Source organism: Typopeltis vanoorti, chromosome 19 (genome assembly GCF_054136105.1).
Source record: "Typopeltis vanoorti isolate ZY-2024b chromosome 19, IOZ_Tvanoo_1.0, whole genome shotgun sequence".
Taxonomy (NCBI): domain Eukaryota; kingdom Metazoa; phylum Arthropoda; class Arachnida; order Uropygi; family Thelyphonidae; genus Typopeltis; species Typopeltis vanoorti.
In genome coordinates this window covers 93,298,661-93,308,449 of record NC_143567.1, presented here as the reverse complement: position 1 = coordinate 93,308,449, position 9,789 = coordinate 93,298,661, and the positions used below count along the sequence as shown (strand labels likewise).

Below are 9,789 nucleotides of genomic sequence, written 5' to 3'. Positions count from 1 at the left end.
ACCTCTTGTTCACTGAAATGAAAAAATTTCTCTTAGTTTTCTCAAACACAGGAGAAATATTTTAATACCAGGATCATAGCAGACATAATCGTAAATAGGATTTTAGTTTTATTTTATTTTTACCTACTTGCAGGTCACATTCCTTCACATAACCAACGACCATATGGATATTTTTTTTTCTGAGTAATAACAGCAAATTTCATCTGTAGAAAAGTGTTTCTGAATTACTAAAGTAAATCAGTCTATATCTTGTAACATCCGAACACCGGAAAAGACCTCTAAAAGAAATTCTTATCTGTCGTTTCCGCTAAAAATCATATGGTTTCGACAGGGGAAACAGGATGAATACTGCTGTGGTTTCGATTTTATGTTTGATTATATGTTGCACTATTGCTCTCGAAGTATGGATTCCTGCATACTTATACCATCACCAATTTGTCACCAATTTGCAAAATTTGTCGCCAATACCTTGATGACAAATTTTGCTGAAGGAATGAGAAGTAGCAATACTGTACATCGCTTGCAGATCACACGCACACACTCTCTCTCTCTCTCTCTCTTTCATGTTCATGGTTTGCTTGAAGCCTATGAAGTGTTTCTCATAAGCAGAGTTTTGTAAAACAAATTTAGTTTATCAAATGTTTGCTAAATCGATAAGGTTTTGTCATATTTTCAAGCTAAATCTTGAAGTATGAAAATATGGCAAATTTTTTTATCGAGGCAAGTTTTAGTTGTAACAAAGTTTCACACATAAAATACTAACACTAGAATATACGAGTAGCAAAATTATAATTTACACATATTCTTCTTCTTCTTCCTTTCCAGGCTTATAGGCCAAGTGGCCTATTCGATCCAATTCCGCCTTTTTGAGAGAGTATTCTTCTGCATCGAGTACCTTTTTGGGTGATAATTTACATATTAATTTATCAAATTATTTAATATGCAACTTTGACAATTAATGATGATTTCTGTGTTTCTGAGGGAGAAGAGAGAGAGAGAGAGAGAGAGAGAGAGAAAGAGAGAGAGAGAGAGAGAGAGAGAGAGAGAGAGGAGGGGGGGGGACCAAAATGTTTTACGAAGAAATTATTCTTTAAAAAATATACTGTGCCAAAATAAGTATATAAAAAAGCTACTTTCTTGTAACAGCCTGTATACATACTCCTTTGGCAGGATTAATTATAACAGTAGGGCAACTCAAATGAAGAGGATCATCAGTTTTTTCGCATGGTACAAGTTTAAAATATTTTATCAATTTTGCAATAGTTAATTTGGCTTCTAATTGTGCAAATCTCATTCCTATACAGTTGCGTGGGCCAAGTCCAAAGGGCATGAATGACATTGGATTGATTTTGCTCTTGTTTTCTAAAGAAAATCTTTGCGGATTGAATGTCCATGGATTAGGCCACAAATCAGGATCATGATGAATATCCCAGACTGGTGCCATTACATTTACTCCTTTTGGAATTGTCCAGCCATTGATATATACATCTTTTGTACAAAAACGTTCAATGAAACCCGTTACAGGAGGATATAAACGGAGAGATTCATTAAAGACTTGATCTAGATAATGAAGGTTCTGTATATCATCATGTGTGGGTTGGTCTGGAATACTGGCCACCTCTTCATAAAGTTTTTCTTGTATATTGGGATGTTTTACTAGAAGATAGGATGTGAAGGCTAGAGCCGTGGACGTTGTCTCGTATCCGGCTAACAGGAACACGTGAGCATTGGCGATGATTTCTTCATCGGTAAGCATCGCTTTCTCTTTTTTGTCAGACGCTTCATTGTCTTGGGCAGAATCAATCATTAGTTGAAGAAAATCAACGCCACGTTGGGCAGGATTTTGCCTTCGAAATTCAATAACCTGTTGCAAATTGGACACAATTCTTGAAGTCATTTGTCCGGCTGTCACGAACTTTCCCAAGAATGCCATAATGTTCTTCAACACAGGAAATATAATGGCAACTTCCACGATAGGATTGTGCGCGTATTTAAAAAACTGTTTCACTGCAATTAGCAAGCTATCATTTTTATTTCCTTGACAGTTGATCTTCATGGCTAAGGCACATTCACTGATTACATCTAATGTTAAAGCTTGAAATTCTTCTACTATATCAAATACTTTACTTTCTAAAGCATTTTCAGAAATTACTCGAACAAAGATATCTACCTTTCTATCGATAATTTGCATCATATATTTAATCTTGGCGGTACTAAAGGACGGAGTTAAAATTTTTCGAACTTCTTTCCATCTCTGATCACGAAGAAATACAAGGGTACGATTGAGGGGCGATATATCTATAAACATTTCTGGTCGATTGGTGAAGTACTGCGATTCTTTGATCATAACAGCCTTTAAAATATCTAAATCGTTTATATATAAATGTGGAGAATTCCCAATGAAATAACCAAACACATTTCCATATTTCTTCTTCCACTCACTAATTACATCGTTGGGGGTCTCAGCTGCAGTGGTACGTAAATGATACAAGTTACCGGAAAAAATATTTGGCTTCGGACCTGGAATTCCGTAACGTTGAAAGATCTGCATAGAGTGATATCTTCTGTATATCCAAAGTACTGCGTATGCAACTAGCAGAGATACGAAGAGAACTGATAGAGATCCAGTCACATCTTCAACAATAGCAAATTGATTAAATGACATTTTGTCACGCGAAATCTATGAACAGTAAAATGTTTCCTTTATTATGTTTCTACTAACTATAATTAACTTTCACCATATCCAGTGTTGAATCCAGAAAGGCGGGGAAGTATATATCAGAGCTGTCATTTGTCCCACTCAGTCCTAAATAAAATAAAATTAAATTAAATTAAAGAAAAGTATCAGAAGGGTCATAAAATTTTGTTTTTAGTAAATACATTGTAATCAACATTGGCCATTAAAATAAAGCAGCAACGTTTAAATAAATTACTTTATATTATGATAGTACCACATGATTAAGTCTGTATTATTACTATTAATTTAATAGTAATAATTAAATTAAAATAAAACAATAATTTTAACTAAATTAATTTAAACCACTCAATTCCGTAAGGCACGCCATGATGTGCATACTGTATATCATCATTTATATAATTTGATATGAATATTAAACTTCTAATCTCCTCCCATTCATTTTTCACAAAACGAATGCCAAAACCGGAAGGTATAAATAATACGGTGAGTTCTCATGTTAACCAACTTTTTATATATACAGAGTGATGAAAATTAAAGTATACCTGTTTAAGGAATTGTGGAGCGCCACCCAGTGATTCCACTACGAAACTTTACCGAAATACATTGTGCGTCATGTGAAATCTGAGAAAAAAAAAGTATTTCCAAAATTCACCACCGAATGGCGATGTAGTAATTTTTTATGTGTGTGTGTGTGTAAGGAGAAAAGCGACATAACACATTTTTATTTATTTCCATTATGGCGGGATGTACTGTTCAATGTACTGCCCTTCCCAGTATTCCAGAAACTCATCCTTTGCACAGTGTGTTCAACGGCAGAGCGTTGTGCATACGCTGCATTATGCCGCCTTTCATCACTCGCAAATTATTAGGATGATCCCGATAAACCCTGTCTTTGAGAACAGGGAGTCAGATCAGATGAACGAGGTGGCCATGCAATAGGAAACTCACGACAACTCTAGCTTCCGCGAAATGTTCTCGAAGAACTTCCTGTACGGATCGACCGAAGTGCGGTGGGGTCTCATCCTGCATGAAAATGACTTAATCCATGCACAGGCGCTGCTGTAGCTAGCACAACAAAATTGTTCATCATATCGGGATTCCTCTCGGCAGTAACTGAGCGGGCCACAGGAGCCGACTGGCGACTGTCATCAAAGAAGAATGGTCCAATGATAAACGAAGCTGGAAACTCTCACCAGACAGTAACTTTGGGTAAATGCAAAGGAATTTGTTGGACTGCGTGCAGGTTTTGATAAGCCCAAACCCGGCAATTGCGGGTATTCCTTGCTCCTTTCTGGTGAAAGTGAGCCTCATCTCACCACAAAATCATCCACGGCCACGCAATATCCAACTCAACTCAGGGCAACGAATGATAAAGCGAATGTCAGTCGGCTTTCAAAGTAGTCCTGGGGGGCAACTCCTGTGTCAGAGTTATCTTGGAATGGGTAGAAATGCAGAATCCTCCCTAGGATTTTCCAGACAGTTGTATAAGGCACATCGATGTGTCTCGATACAGCACGTGCACTGCAGGAACAACGTTGTTATTAATGGCCTACTCCACAACGGCAGTAGCAACTTCATTCACTTGGAAACTCAATGGTTGTGAGATCTGCCAGGTCTAACCCTCAGTTTAGCTGACCAGATAAATTGAGGGTTAACCAGAGGCAGATTACGAACACAGTTCGTAATCTGCCTCTTCGAAGTGCTTGAAATGTTTGGAGAATGCTCCAAACAATCGTTTTAGGAAACGCAAAGTGTGCGGATATTCGCGCAATTGTTCAACAACCTGTTCAGTAACTTGTATGCGAAGCACGTTATTTTTAAACTTGATGATTGATGTTCCATTCATGTAAAACACCAAATTATTATTAATAGTAGTAGTGTTGTTATTAGTAGTCTAACCACGTGTCTCCATTGAATTACGAGTTACTGTAGGCAGTCTACATTAATTCACACAATGCTTATCATAACCATTCTTTAAACTCATTAATTAATAATACCCTTGCAACCACCTCCGGTAATCTATTCCACAAACAAAAAGGCTTTCCTCACATCCCTTCGTACCATACTTTTACTCGATTTCAAAGGGTGACCTACTTTTTTTTTTCTCTCGTACAATGTCTTGAAAATTTTCCCTTCCCTTCCATCTATTCTATAGAACTCCATAAGTAATTTATTCCCTCTAATTCACCTATTCACTTTAACTCATAAACTTTCAATATATCCTCATATGAATCATTCCATAGGAATGATGCCATCTCGATCACTGGTCTATGAGTCCTCTTTTCCACTTTTTCATCCCTGAAACCCAGACGACCAAATCTCTGCTCGCGCGCACGCACACACACATACACACACACACAATAAATAAATAAATAAATAAATATATATATATATATAAATAAATAAATAAATAAATAAATAAATAAATATATATATATATATATATATATATATATATATATATATATATATATATATATATATATATATATATATATATATATATATATATATATAATAACTTCCATGCCTCTACTAGCAGTGTTTTGCAGCATCCTTTTCAACATCTATTATAACTTTTTTAATGTTCTTTGAACCTCAACTCCCTGCCCACTGTCACATTCCAAATCCTTGGCGATATCAATTTATAGGAGCACAATCTCACCAATACAATGCACAGCCTGCAGTCGTTTTAACAAAGTGCATGTAAGTCTTCACGGAAGTAGTATCCATTTCCTTTTCCCAAAAAATCAGTTTATTCAAGTCATGCTGAAGGATTTCTACATCACTTTTATTCACTAATTCCTTTCCTAATCTTGATGCAGGACCTTCTGTGGGACCATGACTATAGGCACAAATAACTTTCATTTTTCAATTCTCCATTTAAAAATATGCCTACATTGGTTTACTTTAAATTGCCTATCATTCAAGAAGTTTATGTTCGTGTTTGGTGTCAGATGCTATAGCCACTCCTTTTCTTTAATCACTCCTTCGTTTCCTTGATCGCTTTAATAAATCCTCCACACCGCAAGGTAAAAGAGGGAAACCGGAAGATGAGATGAGATATTATAGCGATCAAGGAAACGAAAGAGTGATTAAGGAAAAGGAGTGGCTATAGCATCTGACACCAAACACGAACATAAACTTCTTGAATGATAGGCAATTTAAAGTAAACCAATGTAGGCATATTTTTAAATGGAGAATTGAAAAATGAAAGTTATTTGTGCCTATAGTCATGGTCCCACAGAAGGTCCTGCATCAAGATTAGGAAACCTCCCTACCGGCTAGGACGTCTATAGACGTCCGAGTAAATCTGGATATGTTTCAGCCCACCTGTTTAAAGAACCTGGATAAGAAGTGCAATTTGACTGTCATGTCCATTAGAAGGTGTGATAAACCCTCACGCTGAAGAGAACGCTTAATCGGATTATCTCCCGTTCGTAGCTGCCTCTTAGTTGCCTCTAACAAGAAACGGACTTTCTTGTTCCATGTTGGTTAACTGGATTTTAGTTATATATGATAGACTAAAAATAGAGAAATTATTTATATTTTTGTTTTCTCTTTTTATTGTACAATACAATTTTAATTTCTGGACAAAATAAAGGTCTTGCATAATTTCTTCACTTAAATATTGCCTTACCTTGGAGAACCAATTTAATGATTTATTTTTTGCGCTAATTTTTTCTAATCGCTTACTAGACAAAAGATTTTTCTTTGTTCTCGAAGAAATTAATTCACGATAATTATTTGAAATATTCTTTTAAAAAAAGAAAAGAAAACCGGCCGCCGAAGTTTCAGATTATATTATTTTTAATTTTGTACAAAACCATCGTAATCGAATAATACTTCCCACATTTCCTTTAGGACACGCTTGAGCAACTTTGCTTTATAGAGAATAACATGAAATTCTTTAATCATATTACTAAATTTTTTCTTCATGTTGTATAGTAATCTGTACCTTCACTTTCTTGGTTTCCTTGTATAATTGGTCATTACAAAATGAAATTAACAGTTATGATTTAAATTTATATTTTCTGCATAATTCAGATATTTTATTCTCCAATTTTTAAAGTAAGCGATACATTTGCTTATTTTTATCATTCAAAATATGTATATCAAATGTGAAATTTCATTTCCATATTTTTACAATAGAATTGAACTTTATTTCGCCTCTGATAGTTTAACCCCCCCCCCCCCCCGTTGCATTACTATCACACACCCGAAAACTGTTAGGAAACATAGGTACAGTTTTTATTTAATTCGTTATTTTTCTCTAGTAATTTTTCCACATAACTTTAATTTTTCGATACTGAAACTATGTGGTGATTATTATAAATGAGCAAATTATAAATCAGACAATATACATATTTCCTGATTATTATAAATCAGGAAATTATGTGATATTCGGATATAGGTGAAATTAATATTTAAAATCACTGTCATTCTTCAAATGCAATATCAGAATAAAGAAAGTGGAAAACCCGAAGTTTCGAAATACATTTCTAAAGCCCGCTCTCGAAATGTATTGGTCTACAGACTGGATTCTGAACACGCCAATGTTTCGTGATGTTATGACTGAAAAACAATTCAGTCTCATCATGAAGTATTTGCATTTTCAGAATAATGAGGAATACGATCAACGCCCAGTCCTCAACAAAATTTATGATTTTCTGATGAAAATCCATCAGAAATGTAGATCACTCTACATTCCTGAGAGAGACTTGAGTATCGATGAAACCCATATGCCATTCAAAGGTAGACTGAAATGTAAGTAGTATATTCCCAAAAAGAAAGCGAAGTATGGAGTAAAATTTTTTATGCTTTGCGAATCGGAAAATGAATATCTTTGGGATTTCAAACCTTATACGGGAAAGCAAACTGTAATCGAGCATGATAAATATTCGGATCTCCCCTTGTCGATGCGTGCAGTAATGCAGTTACTAGACCCTTTACTGGGGAAAGGTTACTGCATTATAATGGATAATTATTATATATGTGTCCTGAACTCGCTGATTTGCTTTTACAGCATCGTACAGTTAGTTATGGTACTGTAAATGCAAAAAGGCGAGATATGCCTCCAGATCTGGCTTTAGGAAAGCTATCGAAGGGGGAAATCCGAACTTATTAGCGAGGGAAAGTCTTTGCACTACGTTGGAAAGACAAAAAAGATGTTTTTCTGCTGTCCTCCCTGCACAATCCATCAACGGAATCCGTGGAGAAACATGGTTTGAAGAAAGAAAAACCCATTGCTGTGTGTGCATACAACGACACTATGGGTCGTTGTATGCACACAGGTGTATCGACAGGTGCGATCAGCAGCTATTATTCTACTCTGTAATGAGGAAACAGCATAAAAAATATTACAAAAAAGTGTTTGGACATGTATTGGATTTTGTTATTTGGAACAGTTTCCTCCTGTACAAGAAAAAATGTTTGTCTACCATAACATATCTAGAATACAGAATAGAAATTGCGAAAGCATTGCTGCATGCACATGCACCTTCTTCAGCAAGCAGAAAAACAGGAAATCCTGCCAGACATCTGAGGTTGAACGCTGCTAAATCCAACCATTATCCCGAAAATCTACCACCAACGGCTAATAAAAAAAAAAAAAACTTGCACGCAAATATTATGTATGTAATAAAAAAATATCAGAAGGAAACAAAAATCTGGTGCCCTGAGTGTAAAACTGCTTTGTGAGTTTATCCTTGCTTCAAGGTGTTCCACGCTGTTCAAGAATTTTAAATTCTGAACAGTATGAAATAAAAAATGTTTGTTTTCAAGACCATCAAAACAGTCCTTTCCAGGACTACAAATGTTGATAGAGGGATACCCGAATGCACTGTTTCTTTTTCATCTTGAAGGCTAATTTTTAAGTTCTTTTTATGACACAGAGAAACTGGAAGGAGGATTCCAGGTAAAGTATTTCAGCAAAACAATAAAAAAATAATGAAAAAATCTACCCTATATATATATATATATATATAATCATAAGCCTTTTTATGTCATGTTTATCGAAACGTTTTGAAACTCAGGGGCTACCCTGAGTGTCGAGTCTTCAAAATTCGAGTCATCAGAATTCAAGGGCGGAACCCCCTTTCGAGTTATCACAATTGAAGGAGAACTGGCCTACCATACCGGAACACGGGGGGAGGGGGTTGGGCATAGCCTCCCCTAGTTAATAAATGAAATATATAAATAATAACGGGAACATTTTCACCTTGCCAACACTCAACATTGATGTGATATGGGTTCCAAATTTCTTGTTTCGGAGATATATATATATTACAAAGTTTTGTAATAAAAATTTCTGCTACAATGAAGTTTGGCAGAATCAACAATGTTATTACTACCTTATTTCTGTTTCTCGTGTGGGAGAAAAACGGTAAAATGTCACTCTTATAATTATATGAGATGTTATAATGGCAAAAATAGTAAGAAAAAAGTCATTTGCACTTTCTCTTCAAAACACAAAGAAAGAGCATTGTAAATTCAGCCAGTTGAAAAGAAAATACTACATATTTTTCTCCTGTTATCTGATTTTTTTTCTTGTAGTACAAAGAAGAAATCACTGCATATAACATGGAATCTGCAGGAGGGAAAAAATCTGGAAATTGGTTACATTATAACGAATAGAGAAATCATGTCAGAAAAATTATTCACGTAAGATTCTAATCTCAGCAGACATAATATTTTCTTCTAGATTACATGTCTAAAGTAACTGAACCTTTGCTACTATTTTACACTAAAATGAATGTGTATGTTCCCCAAGTGTTTTACGTTTGTAACAGCTGTCTTGCGAACGATTTATGAAATAAATTATCTGAAATATCTGCAGATTGATTAGGTCTATACCCCCCAAAAAAGAAGATTATGAAACGCATATGCACCTTTTCTTTGAAAATAATTCAAATCCTCTTTATCAAGATAATTGTATGATTTAATTTCTAATTTTTGATAATAAAAGTGAAACTGATCATTATAAATTAAGCAATTATTTTGGCATAAATAATGTATACGCATGTAAACGAAATATCAGTATTTCTGTTAGGATATGGGTAATCAACAATCGAAAAGGAAACAAGACCTTC

The 9,789-nt window shown here is 35.0% G+C and overlaps 1 pseudogene across 1 annotated transcript in view; it reads right to left on the bottom strand.

The window, feature by feature from the left end:
* Positions 1-1,115: 1,115 nt before the first annotated feature.
* Positions 1,116-9,789, bottom strand: part of LOC150096356 (cytochrome P450 3A24 pseudogene) — a 29,135-nt pseudogene continuing 20,461 nt past the window's right edge. Inside the window, exon 3 of the transcript XR_016549988.1 lies at positions 1,116-2,806. The product of XR_016549988.1 is annotated as a cytochrome P450 3A24 pseudogene (transcript). The remainder of the gene's footprint in view (positions 2,807-9,789) is intronic.